Source organism: Ochotona princeps, chromosome 15 (assembly GCF_030435755.1).
Source record: "Ochotona princeps isolate mOchPri1 chromosome 15, mOchPri1.hap1, whole genome shotgun sequence".
Taxonomy (NCBI): Eukaryota; Metazoa; Chordata; class Mammalia; order Lagomorpha; family Ochotonidae; genus Ochotona; species Ochotona princeps.
In genome coordinates, this window is record NC_080846.1 from 26796625 (window position 1) to 26812427 (window position 15803).

Sequence of the window (15803 nt, forward strand, 5' to 3'; positions counted from 1 at the left end):
GGAATTGTCTTTCACACAATTCTTCATGTAGAAAATTCACTGTCATCCATTGCTCACTGATAGCACCTCCGTACAAAAGTAATTATGACAAGCTAAATAGCCCACCATCATCAAAGCCTTCGTATCATCTAGTTCTATTTTGTTATACTACTTATTACTTTCTGGTTTTTAACTCCAGCTTTTGTATTTATTTCTTTCTATCTCTTCTCACTAAAATACATGCTATTACACTCCACTGATCACATACACTGTTTTAAGTCCAACACCTAGAATAGTGCCTGAGACATTACAAGCTCTCAATAAATGCTAGTTCAGGGTTGGTTGATGTTATTAATTTCAGAATCAAAAGTAAAATTAAAGTATCCACAAACAGCTTCTTAAAATACATTCTGGGGCCTGGCAGCGTGGCCTAGCGGCTAAAGTCTTCGCCTTGAACGCCCCGGGATCCTATCCCGGCAGCTCTACTTCCCATCCAGCTCCCTGCTTGTGGCCTGGGAGGGCAGTCGAGGACGACCCAAAACTTTGGAACCCTGCACCCGCGTGGAAAATCCGGAAGAGGTTCCTGGTTCCCGGCTTCGGATCGGTGCGCAACGGCCGTTGCGGCTCACTTGGGGAGTGAATCATCGGACGCAAGATCTTCCTCTCTGTCTCTCCTCCTCTCTGTATATCTGACTTTGTAATAAAATAAATAAATCTTAAAAAAAAATACATTCTGACCTCTCCATGACTTTATCTCAAATTATATAAACAACAAAAGTTATTATTCATTATACACATCCTGAGCTCTATCTACCACCTCCTTTACATTAAACTTATACTTATCACAGCAGGATTTGGCCTAGTAGTTAAAACACCCACATCCGACATCAGAGTGTCTAGATTTGATACTCCAACTTCCTGCTGAAGAAGTCCCTAGGAAGCAGTGATGCTGGCTCAGGTAATTGTTTCCTGCCACACGCATGGGAGACTTGGGTTGAATTCCCAGCTCCCAGCGTCAGCCTGGAGCAGCTGCTACCTACTGCGGACATTTGGCAAGTGAACCAATGCACTCACCCTCTCCCTCTCTTGTTTCCAAATAAATAACTGTTTAATATTATACTTATCCTTCAAGATCTGTTTCTCTCATTTTCATATCCCACTCAAGTTTTATCACTTCTTTCTCAACATTAGTGTAACATCGCCATTGTATTTCATTTTGAAGTGTACACTACATTGCTTTTTAACCTCACTCTCCAACTATACTACAAGTTGTCTCAAGATAGATTCAACATCGAATTACTTTTCCTTTCACACAATGCCTACCAGATTGCCTTGAACATAATTCAATAAATTCTTGCTGAATTACATTGTTTTCTCCCTACACAAAGAGTTCGTGGATTTCCAGAAATATGGGACTGTCGTTGTACAATAAAAATCACTCACAGAGGCAAAACAATCTGTTTATTGACAATAATGATATTTCCAGGGAATTTATTGGACCAACTAAGGTTCCCGGCAATATTCCACATGTTCTAGAATAAATTCCATGGATAATAAATTGCATCTCACTGACTCAGAACCTATAAATATTTTTCAAGTAACATTGACACAGGATGTTGAATTCCAAACTACTTTTGAAAACCACTAATCATTCTCATTCCTCCCCAGATGTCACACAGTGTAAAACTGATGGATCTTTTGTGACCTGATGACATTTGTCTCCATTCCTGAAGATATTATAATGGAAATGTGGTCTTCTATCATCCTGCTACAATTGGTAGAGATCCATTAGATACTTTTTAAAAATATTTTGGGAACACACAGTCATGCAAACCAATGTCTGCCTGTCCCAGCAGGGGATAGTAAAAGACTTTACAAACACCAGATGGGATTTAACGGTGTTAGTAAAACATAAAATGCTCCAAGAGTGCTAAGTCACTTTGTGAACAGCTCAAAGCAAATATATTTGATTTCCATTATACATATTTTTCTTTCTTAAGAAATTTAAAAATTTCCAGTAAAAGTTTTATCATGGTTCTCTGACCTTCAATTTCTCTTAGTAGTAAGCTGTGATTATTTGCCCTTTGTGTACTATGCAAAGATTACTATTTGCAGCTTTGTGATCAATTTCCTAATCTTACCATAAATCTAATGCATATATCAAATTCTAAATAAATGTTCTGATGAACTTCAACTTATCTTAGCAAAAACTCAAAGTAGAAATGCTTTTATCCAACTTGACTTTTCATTTTTTGCATACTACATTTTTAAAGATTTATTTATTTTTATTGCAAAGTCAGATATACAGAGAGGAGGAGAGAGAGAGAGAGGAAGATCTTTCTTCCATTGATTCACTCCCCAAGCAGCCACAACGGCTGGAGTTGAGCCAATCCGAAGCCAGGAGCCCAGAGCCTCTTCCAGGTCTTCCATGCGGGCACAGGGTCTCAGTGCCTTGGGCTGTCCTCAACAGCTTTCCCAGGTCACAAGCAGGGAGGTGGATAGGAAGCAGGGCTGCTGGAACTAGAACTGGTGCCCATATGGGATCCCTGTGTGTTCAAGGTGAGGACTTCAGCCGCTAGGCTGCCGTGCTGGGCCTATTTTTGGCATACTACTTTAATCTTGAAGATACTAAAAACTAAAGTTAACTATATAGGTGTTAGCATTTTGATAAATATTTTGTAAAACAGTAGTTGATTATTTATAAAATATGAGCTTGAAATCCATCATTATCTAACTTTGGAGTTGGTTTTCTTATTATCTTTTTGGGAATATAAGATTGTGATCATAAAACAAAGTTAGCTTTCTATTCAAAGTGAGTGGAAATATAGATATGTCTCCCTTCAAAAATGGCACTTCTGAATATGGATTTCATTATATACTTCACTCAAGTAACAAATTCTCACATCAGAGACAAGACGAAGCAAAGCGACTGCAAATGCTTTCTCTTTACTATCGTTTTACTTATTTTAACATTGGCAACTAGTCTGCCTGAGTACATGCCAACTCTTAGTCAATAATTACAACCTAGAAGAAAACCTTTGAATGTCAGTGGAGATTAAATTTCAGCTGTATTTAATAGATGAAGGACATAATCCACAAGCAAACAGGTAAATGACTGGGAAAAATTATTTGCATGTCTCATCCAGGAATAGAGACGCCCCTATCCCATTCTTTAATCACATCACTCACCTCAGATAAAGAACAGTCTAGTGCAAAAAGTTGTAGCAGAAATTGGAGCAACAGCAGCCACATCCTTGTTAGTTGACTTGATGACACTCCCAGAATGAAAGAAGTTAGTTCATAGGTTTACTCAAAAGCAGAACCAAGAAAGAGACTCAATTCATAAACTAGTAAATATCAAAGAGAATGAACAGCTCAAGAATCCATTGTAATTATGTCACTCTCCTACATAAACTCTTTCTTGGTTCTCCTCTGAACTCAAGAGAAAGTGCAGTTCCCTAGAAGGCTATATAAAATCCTTCAACAGCTGGCCTGGCTGCATTCTCCAGCTCATCTCTTAACAGTCCCCTTCTCCCTTCACAGCTATGCTGGAAAAGAAAATTCCTCAGCAATAATAGACAACTCCTCTGACTTGGAACGCATTTCCATCACTTTCTCCTTCTGTAATCCAACCTTCCACTTACAGGGTGGCTCCTCCAGGAAAACCTGCATCTCCAAAGCTCTGGGACAAAGAATGCACATCTGTGATCTCACCCCAGCCTCCTTACAACACATCCAATGCCTATTTCTAGATTCAAAGTGCAGGGTATTTTGCCTCTGCTGCTGGCCTGTTATAATTTTCTTAAAACTCAGTGAGGTAGGACTTACTATACTGTTTTACTGATTAAGAAGCCAGGACTCAGAAAAAAAAATTTACATGCGATCACGTGGTAAATTAGTGGCAAAAGAAAATAAACCCTTTACCTTTTTGTAACCATCACTCTATATACTCTACACACCCATCCAAGTTAGAAGAATTAATCCTAATGGTTATAAATTGTTTATATCAAATGAGATTACAGACACACGCACACAATGTTAGCACTGAGCCTGTACCAGATACCATATGCTTAATATGTACTAGCCATCATCATCATTCTTACAAGCATTAGCACTAACATTATTACAATTTAGTCAGAGTTCATCTTTTCCAAGACAAAACTCCAGGGATTATGCCAAACACAGAACCTTCCTGAACAAGGAAATCTACCACAAGTGATAGATTTCTTAAACTATCTATGTTCCCTTCCCCTTTTCTCCAGAAATCTTTAATACCAACACTTATTAAACTTCCAAAACAGTAAAAATGAAATTACTCCCAAATTCCTCTTCATGTTCATCTTTGATTACTGAGGGCTTCATTAAAGAATCTTTTTCCAAAAATACACATTTTGCATCTTTGATGTCATTACTCTATCACTGTTTCATGATAGCATCCACCTTTTTAGCTTGATGTAGGCCCATTTTATGTGGGCCACAGCAGAGTGGATATTTACAGAATTCTTGATATCTTTAGGGATGTGTAACTGAATATCGTCTGGATGGCAGCAGCTATATTTAAAGACAATCTGATTTGTAGGAACTTAAATACAAAACAATAAAAACCAGAACTGCCTGCTATTGAGTATGTTTGCTGAAGCCCAAGCTTAGTAAATTGGGCCTCTCAGTTTGCTGTTGTTCAACCTTGAGGAGTCTGCTTAAGTCAACAGAATTTTGTGCCTGCAGAACAACAGTAGGATTTCAAGTTTTGTAGAGAAACAAAGCTTTCCCAGAGAAAGAATCAGCTAGTGAACAGTAAGGACAGATTCTTAACTGCAAACACACTTAGCACTCTGAAGAACTGTGTTAGCACATTGAATCTGGGAATCATTCCGCCACATTAAATGCTGAGTGTACAATTTAACATACTTGGTATTTTCTTTCAAAGATAGTTCAAACTTTGAAAAGCCTCTTACATTACAGGTCCAAATAGTCTCCCTAAAATGACAAAACAAAATCCTTGGTTATCATCTTATTCAACGTAGTAGACTGGAGTTGTAATCTGTAACTTTCCCAAGAGTGAATTTAACATATTTAGCCAAAAAAAGTTCCAATTTAGAAATGACTATATGATTTTTTCTGTGATCTCTCATAATTTAGATATAAATTATATTTTTAAAATATTTATTGTAAGATTCAGTATTAACAGTCCTACCAGTTTTGGTATTTTTTGCAAGTAGCAACATGCAGTAAGATTGTGTCTCCTGATGAGGGATGGCAGCAATGAGCAGCAGCTTCGAAACAGTCACAAAATCAGGACAAACACCAACTCCACGCAGCGCTGTGCTACTAAACCATGAGGTTCAGTAAGTTAGGTATATTAAGTGCGTTTTCTACCTTGAGCATTCAACTTATGATGGGGGTTATCAAGACAACCCCATTCTCAACCCCATGTCAAACAGCGTATGTACCATACACAAAATAGAGAACACTCAACCAACAAGGAGTGAACTTCAAAGTAGAAACATTTCTCACCCACTTTATTCAGCCTCAAAACTGCAAGATCTGGGAGAAGATTTTGGACTATTCATAGGACTCAACGTTCCAGGAAACCACAAACAGGACCCAAGAGCTCCTCTCTATGCTGTCTGACTTCATCCATTCCAGCTGAAGAAAAGCTATCATGTTCTCTGACTCTTCTAGTACAAAGTGATCAAAACTTTCATAAATATGAGCAGTGGACTCATGGGTCCACTTCCCAAGAAGTGAATCTTTGCATGGATGGCAGCCTATTCTCTAAGTGCATTGCTATTTTTTCTTCAGATTTGTTTTATTTTTTTATTGGAAAGGCAGATATACAGAGAGAAGGAGAGACAGAGAGAAAGACCTTCTGTCTGCTGGTTCACTCCCGAAGTGGCCGCAACGGCCAGAGCTGAGCCATTCTGAAACCAGGAACTAGGAGCCAGGAGCTTCTTCTGGGTCTCCCAAATGTGTGCAGGATCCCAAGGTCCATCCTCCACTGCTTTCCCAGGCCACAAGCATGGAGCTGGATGGGAAGTGGAGCAACTGAGACACATACTGGCTCCCATATGGGATCCCAACAGATGCAAGGCAAGAGATTGAGCCACTACGCTATTGTGCTGAGCCCTAAGTGTACTGTTATTCAAGTAGTACTTTTTCCTCCATTGTCCAACTTCTAAAATTCATACATTTTCCCCACATATTCTATGCTGTAACCTTTCCAAAAAATTAGGGGTGAATGAATTGATCATTTCAGTGACACCAGCACAGCGATTTCCATATATTTTTCCACATTTCCTGGGAAAAAATGGAAGCCGAAAAAAAAATCTTTTTTTAGGTTAAAGCAAATAATTCCAAAATCCCTAAAAGGGAACTACCCAAAGAATATTTTGTACCGAATTCAGTATGGAGTTTTTATTTTTTCTTAAAGACATGCAGTCAGAGATAGATAATAGAAAAAATTATCTACAGTTTCACTCCCCAAATGCCCACAATAAGCAGGGCTGGGCCAGGTCTAAACCAAGAGCCATGAAGTCAACGTAGGGTTCAGATGTGGGAGGCAAGGATCCAGGCACTGATGCCATCATCCAGTGTCTCTCAGGTCATAAGTTACCCGAATGCTAGAACTGAGGCAGAGCCCAGACTGAAACTAGGAACTCTGCTAGAAGATATAGGAATCCCAAGCCATTCAATTGCACTTAATTGCTGCACCAGATGTTTACCCCATAATATACCACGATTCAACAATAGGTCTTTGGACTCCTTGGGCCCTCAATGCATCAGTACAAATTATGAATATTCACACACATAAGAATTTTATGTAAATATTACTGCTTTTTGAAGCCTTCAAATAGAATAGCTGCTCTCAAAATCTTTAGAGAATTTAATAACTGCATGAAAATCTCTATTTCAATTTAGTGTTCAGTTATTTGGTGCCACAAAATTCTGGTGGGGCTAAGCAACTTAGTCCTAAAGACAGAGATGTAGATGCAGTATTCTGTTTATATAGACATTGTTGTAACAGCAATCATTTTGAATGTCTATTTGTTTACCCTTCTCATTTTCTAAAGAAGCCCCTCAGCCAACAGCTGCCTCTACACCTACTGACAACCAAAGTCCCCCACAGATTCAAAACTCAAGGTCCCCCACAGATTGAAAAATCTGAGAAGGAATGGTATAGGTTCATAAAAATAGCCAGTATTTACCGAGAATTTTCTTAGTTCATCTTGCACTTCGGGACTCACCTTGACCTATTTGATAAACTACTATAACCATTCCCATTTTACATATAAGACTTAGAAAATTAAGCCCTTGCCAGAGTGATATCAGCAAATCCTCTCAAAAAAAAAAATTCAACAGAACTAATTATCCATCTGAAATATACCTTCAAAAGAGCTAGGTTTCCCAGAAGAGAGATTCCAACGCCTGAATGAAGCAAAGAAATAAGAAGTGACACATTGAAGAGTGAAGAAAGGACAGTTCACATTATCTTTAATATCCTTTCCCCAACCTACACAAATTTAATTTTTATATAAAGATGATTTACAAATTTCTATTATACCATTAAAGTATCCTGAATTTGACTACTCTAATAAAATCACTATTAATTCTAGTATAAAAGACAAAGGGACTGAAAATGATGACTATCATAACAACAATAATTTGTAAATGGGTATATAATAAATGAATACAATTATGTGAATTATAACATCAATAACATAAAATGTGCGGGAAGAATTTCAAGTGTAGAATTTTTAAATATTGTCAAGTTAAGTTACTATCAACTTAAAAGAGACAATTATAAGAAATTTTATTTTAGCCTAACATAAGCAAGGAAAACCCGGTGATATTTACAAAAAAGATGAAGAGAATATAATCAAAACATATCACTATTTAATCATCAAATCACAAAAAAGGGACAAAAAGGAAGGAACTATAAATAAACAGAAAACATAAAAATAATAAATTTTTAGCTATCAATAATTAATTTATATAAATGAATAAACCCTCCAAAGACACAGAGTGATGGAACACATTTTTATTAATTAGACTTAAGCAATATGTTGTCAATAACATATTCACTCAAATTTAAAGACACATGGGCTATCAGTGAAGCAATGAAAAAAGTGATATTCCAAGGGCTGGTGCTGTGGAGCAGCAGGTTGAGTACCATCCGCAGCACCAGCATCCCATACGGACAATTAAAGTGAATTTTAAAAATTTCATTTACACAGTCTGTGAGCCCTGGGTCCAGTGGAGCCCAAGTCTCCTGGCCCGTGTCCTTTGGTCCACCTGTGCAGTGGGTGCTATTTCATGAGCCCAGAGGTGGCGGGTCTGTCGGGGATTGGGTCACATGGCCTGGGTCCTTGAATCTGCCTGCAAGAAGTGGTCCCTCCCAGTGGATAAGTGGAAGCAGTGTTTGGCAGGCCCTGATGCACATGGAGGAAATCGTAGCCCATTGGGACCTGCAGAGGACATCTGGTACCATAACAGAGGAAGGACTACAGAACAAATTGGACAACTACCTCAGCCAAGCAATGACAACCAAAAACTAATCAAATGGACACTGCAAGGTCAACTATGTCAGCCAATGGGTTCACTGCATCAGTGAAATTGAGAGCATTTCAGAACCATCAAAACCACCTGGACAGAACCCTCAGAGTGTGTGCCACATTGGAACCCTGGGTTGGTATCAGCTGGCCATTCCCCATCCCTGGGTAATAGAGTGGTTGGGAGGCTGGGTATGGCTCCTCCCCATATCTCCTCTCTTTACCCAGAAAGAAGAAGAAATAGAAAATTTGGAAACAATGATCACACCCTCGATCCTTTCCACCCTGATCAGCTAAGTGAACATCACTGAAAATAAAACTAGAGTAGAATCAAGATGGCAGAATAGGACAAGGACATGTTTAAAACAGGCAGAGAATCATTAGCCAGGGTGAAGCAGAGAGGTTACATTCCCGGAAATAGGGAAGGACAGGCCAACGTCAGAGGGGCACCTGGAGACTGATGGACATGAGAAAGCAGTAGAGACAACTGTCTGGTGATGTAGTAACCAGATAACCCAGCGGCATTCAGAAAGCAGCAAGCTGAACTCCACCTGTTCAGCTCCACCAGCAGCCAGGTGAGAAGGGGAGTTCACCAGGAGCTGCAATTGGTTAAAAAACAGGTAAGGAGTTTCAACAGATTCTTTTTTGTAACAAAAAGTACAATGGTCAAGAAATATGGAAGATACTGTCCAATATCAGTCGGCATCAGGGAAATGTAAATAACAATGACAATGAAGTATCATCTTATACCAGTTAGAATGGCTAGTTTCAAATGTTGAAAAACAAATGCTCTCAAGGATATGGAGGAAAGAAACTCTAAAACACTGTTGATGGGGATGCAAATTAATACAGTGGTTATGGAAAACAGTAAAACTAAGAAAAACTAAAAATGTATGTACTATATGAGCCAGTTATTCCACTTCTGGGAACATATCCAAGGGAAATGAAGTCAGCATATGAAAGAGATACTACCCGCATTCATGCGCTAGTGCAACAACACAACACATTCACAACAACAAAAACAGGGAATCAATCTAGATACCCATCAATTGACCAATGGATGAAGAAAAGGCAGTGTATAACAGCTATGCATACAGAGAGTAACACCATGGAAAATCATGCAGTCATTAAAAAGAGTGAGATGCTGATACTTGCAATAAAATGGATGTGTTTAGAAATCGTTATGCTAAATTAAATAAGCAGAGGCAGAAACACAAACAATATATTTTCTCTCACACGTGGAAATTTTTGTGTGTATGTATTTTTAATGCATGGATGCCAGATCATGTAATATCCAGATACTTATAAAAGTTGTCCTCACGGAATTATACCTTTGACATACCAACATACCTTTCTTTCCCAATTTTATCATGAACCCCAAACTGTGTGATATTAATATATCCACTTGAGATATAAAAAATAGTACATAGAGGCTAGTGTGATGACCCAATGCATACTCAGCACCAGCACCTCATATGGCTGCCAGCTTGCGTCTCAGGCTTTCATTTCCAATCCAGTTCCCTGCTTATGACCTAGGAAAGCAGTAAGGGACGGCTCAAGTCCTTGGGATCTTACATGCGGGCAACCCAAAAGAAACTCCCAGCTCCAAGCTTCAGATGGGCTCAGCTCCAGTCATTGTGGCCATTTGGGGAGTGAACCAGCACATGAAAAGATACTTCTCTTTGTTTGTCTTTCTCTTTCTCTTTTTAAGTATGCCATTCCACTAAAAATAAATGAATCTTTTTTTTTAAAGTTTTAAAATAGTATGTATGGCCGGGAGAGGTGGTGGAGGTGTCAGGATTGAGGCTTAGCAGCTTAAACCTCCACCTGCTGCATTTGCATCCCAAATGAATGCTGACTCAAGACCCAGCAACTCCACTTCTGATCCAGTTCCTAACTAACACACCTGGGAAGGCAGCAGAAAATGGCCCAAGTGCTTGGGACTCTGCATCCACACAGGAAATCCAGATGAAACTTCTACTTCCTGGCTTCAGCACAACCCAGGACTAGGTCTTTGCATCCATTTAGGGAGTGAACCAGTAGACAGACGATCCGTGTGTGTGTGTATGTGTGTGTGTGTCTTCTCTTTGCAACTGCCTTTCAATAAATAAATAAATCTTATAAAAATATGCATATGCAATTACACAAGGTAAATTTAATAAATGTCAAAAATGATTATATCTATGCATATTCATTACCTTTATACTTTTTGTTTTAAATATTTTTAAATAAAATATAAAAATACACCCTTTTTAAAGTAGAGTATAATGGTGATTCACAGGGCTGAGGAATGGAGAAATAGGAAAATGCTGGTCAGAATGTACACAGTTCAATTATGTAGGAGGAACAAGTTCTGTATAATCCAGCATAAAGTGTGCTAACCATAGTCAAGAGTACTTGCAAGGTTAGGGGAATAGATCTCATGTTCTCATCAAACAAAATGTCACCATGTACACACAAAAGTGGTAACTATGATGAAGTTGCTAACTAGCTCTACTGTAATGACCACTTTGCAACACTACATTTTACACCATAAACAACTCTTGTTAATTACAACTCAATTAAACTGAAAATACAAATCCTTATCCAACATCATGCAATCAAAATGTGATAGATCAAAGATCCTGTGATTGATTAATTGTAAACATCAATTAGACTGAGTTGAGAATATCTGGAGACATGGAAAAGCGTTGTTCTGGCTTTATCTATGAGCGTAGTATATCAGCCCCTGACCACTAGGTGGGCAGACTGTCCCCCTGAGGATGGACATGACCAGCTGACTGGGAGCCTAGAACGAATAAACTGCTCTCTCTCTCTATCTCCTTCTTTGTCTCTGGAAACTGGGACACATGTATCTCCTGCCTCGGGCCTCATGAACTCCAGGTTTGCTGGCCTCATATCTCCAGGATTTGGACCAGTAGTCCCCTTGCTGGGCACTCAAGTTTTCAAGGCAGAACTGAGAGTTATATCACAAGTTTCCATGGTGACTTTGGACATGGCCTGAGCCATGCTGCCGGAAGCCTGGACACAGCTTATCATGCAAACTCTAAGCTGCCATAATTGTGTGAGTCAGTTCCACAATAAATCCCCTTTCCTATACCTATACACATGTCCTGTTGAGTCTGTCTCTGTAACAAACTCAAATACAAACCTCACTAGAGAATCTGCAGGCAAATCTCCAGAAAGAAGTTCACAGCTATGTCACCAAGGAATCTAACAATCAGAATCTGGCTTTGTCTTTTTATCCTAATATTGTTTATCTAAGTGACAGCCAGGTCATCCATTCACCATCCATCTTTGTAAGAGAGGCAAAAAGATTTCACAATGCCAATGAAGAAGAAAAAATTGAAAAATAAATTAAAGAAGCAAATAGAATGATACAAAAATATACTCAGAAAATAATGTACTATTCATTCAACTTAATCCCCTTGAGATTTTTTTTTAAGAAACAAAAACTCATTTATTTGAAAGGCAGAGTTACAGAGAGAGGGAGAGGCAGACACATCCTCTATCCACTGGACCATTCCCCAAATGTCCACAATGGTAAGGGCTGAGCCAGGCTAAAGCCAGGAGCCAAGAGCTCCATTCAGGTCTTTTTTTTTTTTTTCACATTTATGGGTGGTGGGGGTTCATGAATTTGGCCCTCTTGTTCTGTTTTCCCATGTGCATTATCATGGAGCTGAATGGGAACTGGAACAGCCAGGACTCCACCCAGAATTACATGCACGGCCTTTACCTACCATGCCACAACACCAGTCCCAGGAAACGTATTCCAAAGAGCGTGTGTATGAGAATATAAAATGGTACATCCATTTGGAGAACACTACAGCAGTTTCTCAAAATGTTCAATATAGATAACAACCCAGAACTTCTATTCCTAAGTGTTTATTGGAAAGAACTGAATAAATGTGTCTACCTAAACGTGTACACACTACAGGTCACAGTAGCAATATTCACAGCAACCAGAAGGCAGAAACAACCCAGGTTTCTAGCAAATAATGAACAGATAATAAAAAGTAATGAAGTATGTTCGGCAATATGAATTAAACTCCAAAACTGTGCACTAAGAGAAACAGGCAGTTACCAAAAATCATATATTATTTCATCCCATTCATCCAAAAAACAAACAGAAAGTAGGTTAGTGGCTATCTGGAACACTGGCAGAGGATTTAGGGGTTAAAAATGGAAAGTGATGCTTAATACCTAGAAGGTTTCTTCTAGAAAGTTATGAAAAGGTTCTAAAAGTGGATTATGGTAAATATAATTAAAATGGGCAAAAGCTTTTGAATTATACACAAGTGGAGTCTGGGTATGAGAATAATATCTCACTAAGGCCATAAATGAGTTTCTAAAAGAGCTTGGATGGGGCCAGTGCAGTACAGTAGCAGGTTGATGCTATGCCATTTGGTTGTTAGTTTAAATCTCAGCTGCTCCACTCCTGGTCCAGCTCACTGGTGGTGGCTTGGCAAGGCAGTAGAGGATGGTTCAAGTACTTAGGCCCCTTGCACCCACATGGGCGACCAGAGAAGTTCCTTTCTCCCAGCTTCAGACAGCTCAGCTCTGGCTGTTGCAGCCATTTGGGGAGCAGACCAGTGAGTGGAAGCTCTCTCCTCTCTCTATATATATCTCCCACTGTTTCTCTGTGACTCAGAATTTTAAGTAAAAAAAAAGAATGAATCTTTTAGGGCCCTGCGCAGTGGCCTAGCCTTGCACCACCCGGGATCCCATATGGGCGCCGGTTCTAATCCCGGCAGTTCCACTTCCCATCCAGCTCCCTGCTTGTGGCCTGGAAAAGCAATCGAGGATAGCCCAAGGCCTTGGGACCCTGCACCCGCGTGGGAGACCTGGAGGAAGTTTCTGGCTCCTGGCTTTGGATCGACTCAGCACTGGCCATTGAGGTCACTTGGGGAGTGAGTCATTGGATGGAAGATCTTCCTGTCTCCTCCTCTCTGTATATCTGCCTTTCCAATAAAAATAAAATAAATCCTTAAAAAAAAACAGAATCTTTTAAAAAGGAAAAAAGCATGTGAGCTTCCTTCCTTGGCCAAGGTAAGTGCAGCAGCAGCAAGGGTAAGGGGGTGTCTGCCTGTCTTTCGTGTTGTCTTCTACTAAAAGCACCACTTACCACCAGCAGAGGGAGCTAAAATGATAGCTTTAACCAATCTCTGGTCCCAACCACACATCCTGTGAGGACAGAAAGATTTTAAAGTTTAGAGAAAATGGAGAAGACTTGAATTTTACCTTCACTGATCCCCACCTAAAATATTAGAAAGTTGACATGAGTATACACCTCTTTAATATGATCACAATCTCAGCTTCTTGGTGTTTTTTGTAATGTTAAGAGTAGCTAAGCAGTGTTGTTCTCTTTATCATCAGATTTTAAGGCAGTCAATGAAATGTAGCAGCAGAGAAAGTTAACATTATGTTCACAGAATGATTTTATTGTTTCAGGTTAAAATTTGTCCTGCTCATTTTAGGATCAATCGTGTCATCACTGCATTTAGAATATTAATGCAAAAATAAGTATCTATTCTTTTTGTATCCCAAACGGACAAAACACTTCATGGTGAGGCATTCACTTATTCAAAAAAATGTTACTGAACATCTTTTAGTTACCAATCATTGATGTGGGGGGGGGAAGCAGGTAAAGAAACTGTCATTGTGTGGCTCACATTCCTGAAGGCATCATGGTAAAGATGATATGAAAATGATCTACAAATACCATAAAATCTAGGCTGGCAGTGTGCTGTAGCCAGCAAAGCTGTCACCTGCAGCATTAATAGCCCATATGTGTGCCAGCTTGAGTTCCAGCTGCTCTACTTCCAGCTCTGTGCTTATGACCTGGGAAAGTAGGGAAGGATGGCCCAATACCTTGGGATCCTGCACCCACATGGGAGCCCCATAGGAAGCTCCTGGTTCCTGACTGCAAACTGGCCCAACTCCAGCTATTGAAGCCATTTGGGGAGTGAACCAGCAGGTGGAAGATCTCTGTCTCTCTCTTTCCCTTCCCATAATGCTACCTTTAAAATAATCTTTTAAAAGATGTCAGCACAAAGTAGTTAGACAAAAGCTAACAGGAGACCAATCCACATTGAATGGTTAGGGATGGTCTTTAAGGAGGGGTAGCATTTACACCAAGAATGAAAGAGAATGTTCTAGGCAACTGCAATAGTATTAAGCGAACCTTCAAAAGGAAAAGCTAGGAGAAGCTTCAAGGTTTGGAATCTGCTGCTTAAAGGGAAATGACTCAGGCTGATGTTAGGACCAGGCCAGGTACCAGTAGGCCCTGCCAACCATATTAAAGATTGATATTTGATTTGAAATGTAATGTTGAGTCATTGAAAAATTTTAACCATATAAAAAATCATTAGACATCCATTTTTAAGCATTTATTTATTGTAAGGCAGAGTAATGGAGAGAGGAACAGTTGGAGAGACACAAATCTCCATCTATTTGGTCACTCTCCAAATGATTACAATGATCTAAGCTTGGTCAGCCCAAAGCCAGGGGCCTAGAACTCCATCCAGCTCATCTATAAGAGTGCCAGGGGCCTAAGCACCTGGGATACAGACTTGCAATTTTAACACATTATTCTACCCACAGAGTAGAAGCCTAATCCAAGAAGCTTAGAAGTAGAAGTGTGAAGGGCACTCTACCATAAATAAACCAACATTTGCTGTGAATAAAATATGAAATATGGAGGCAGGGGCTGGCGGAGTGGCTCAGCAAGCTAATCCTCCACCTACAAGTGTCTGGATCTCATAATGATACCGATTCGTGTCCCAGGTGCTCCACTTCCCATCCAGCTCCCCATTTGTGGCCTGGGAAAGCAGCAGAGGATGGTCCAAGTCCTTGGGACCCTGAATCCACAAGGCAGACCTGGAGGAGCTCTTGGCTTCAGATGGGCTCAGGTCCAGCTGTTACAGCCAACTGGGGAGTGAACCAGCAGATGGAAAATCTTTCTTTCTCTGTCTCTCCTCTCTGTAAATCTACCTTTCAAATAAAAATAAATAAATCTTAAAAAATATATGGAGACTGTAGCAAGTTGTAGGAATCCTTTTAGGAAAAAAAAAAGTGGCACTCCTCAGCATTCCAGGGCAGATTTCAGAATCCATTGCATTATCTGCGTCCACTCCATTCCTTACCATCAGCAATTCTGGCTACAGCATCAAAAGGAATCAGAAACTATGAGGAGCATAAACAAGCTAAGATAAATGTTGCTTTTCCCTCTCTCAAATTTCTATTAAAGAAAAATCCATCCATTCACATCCTTCC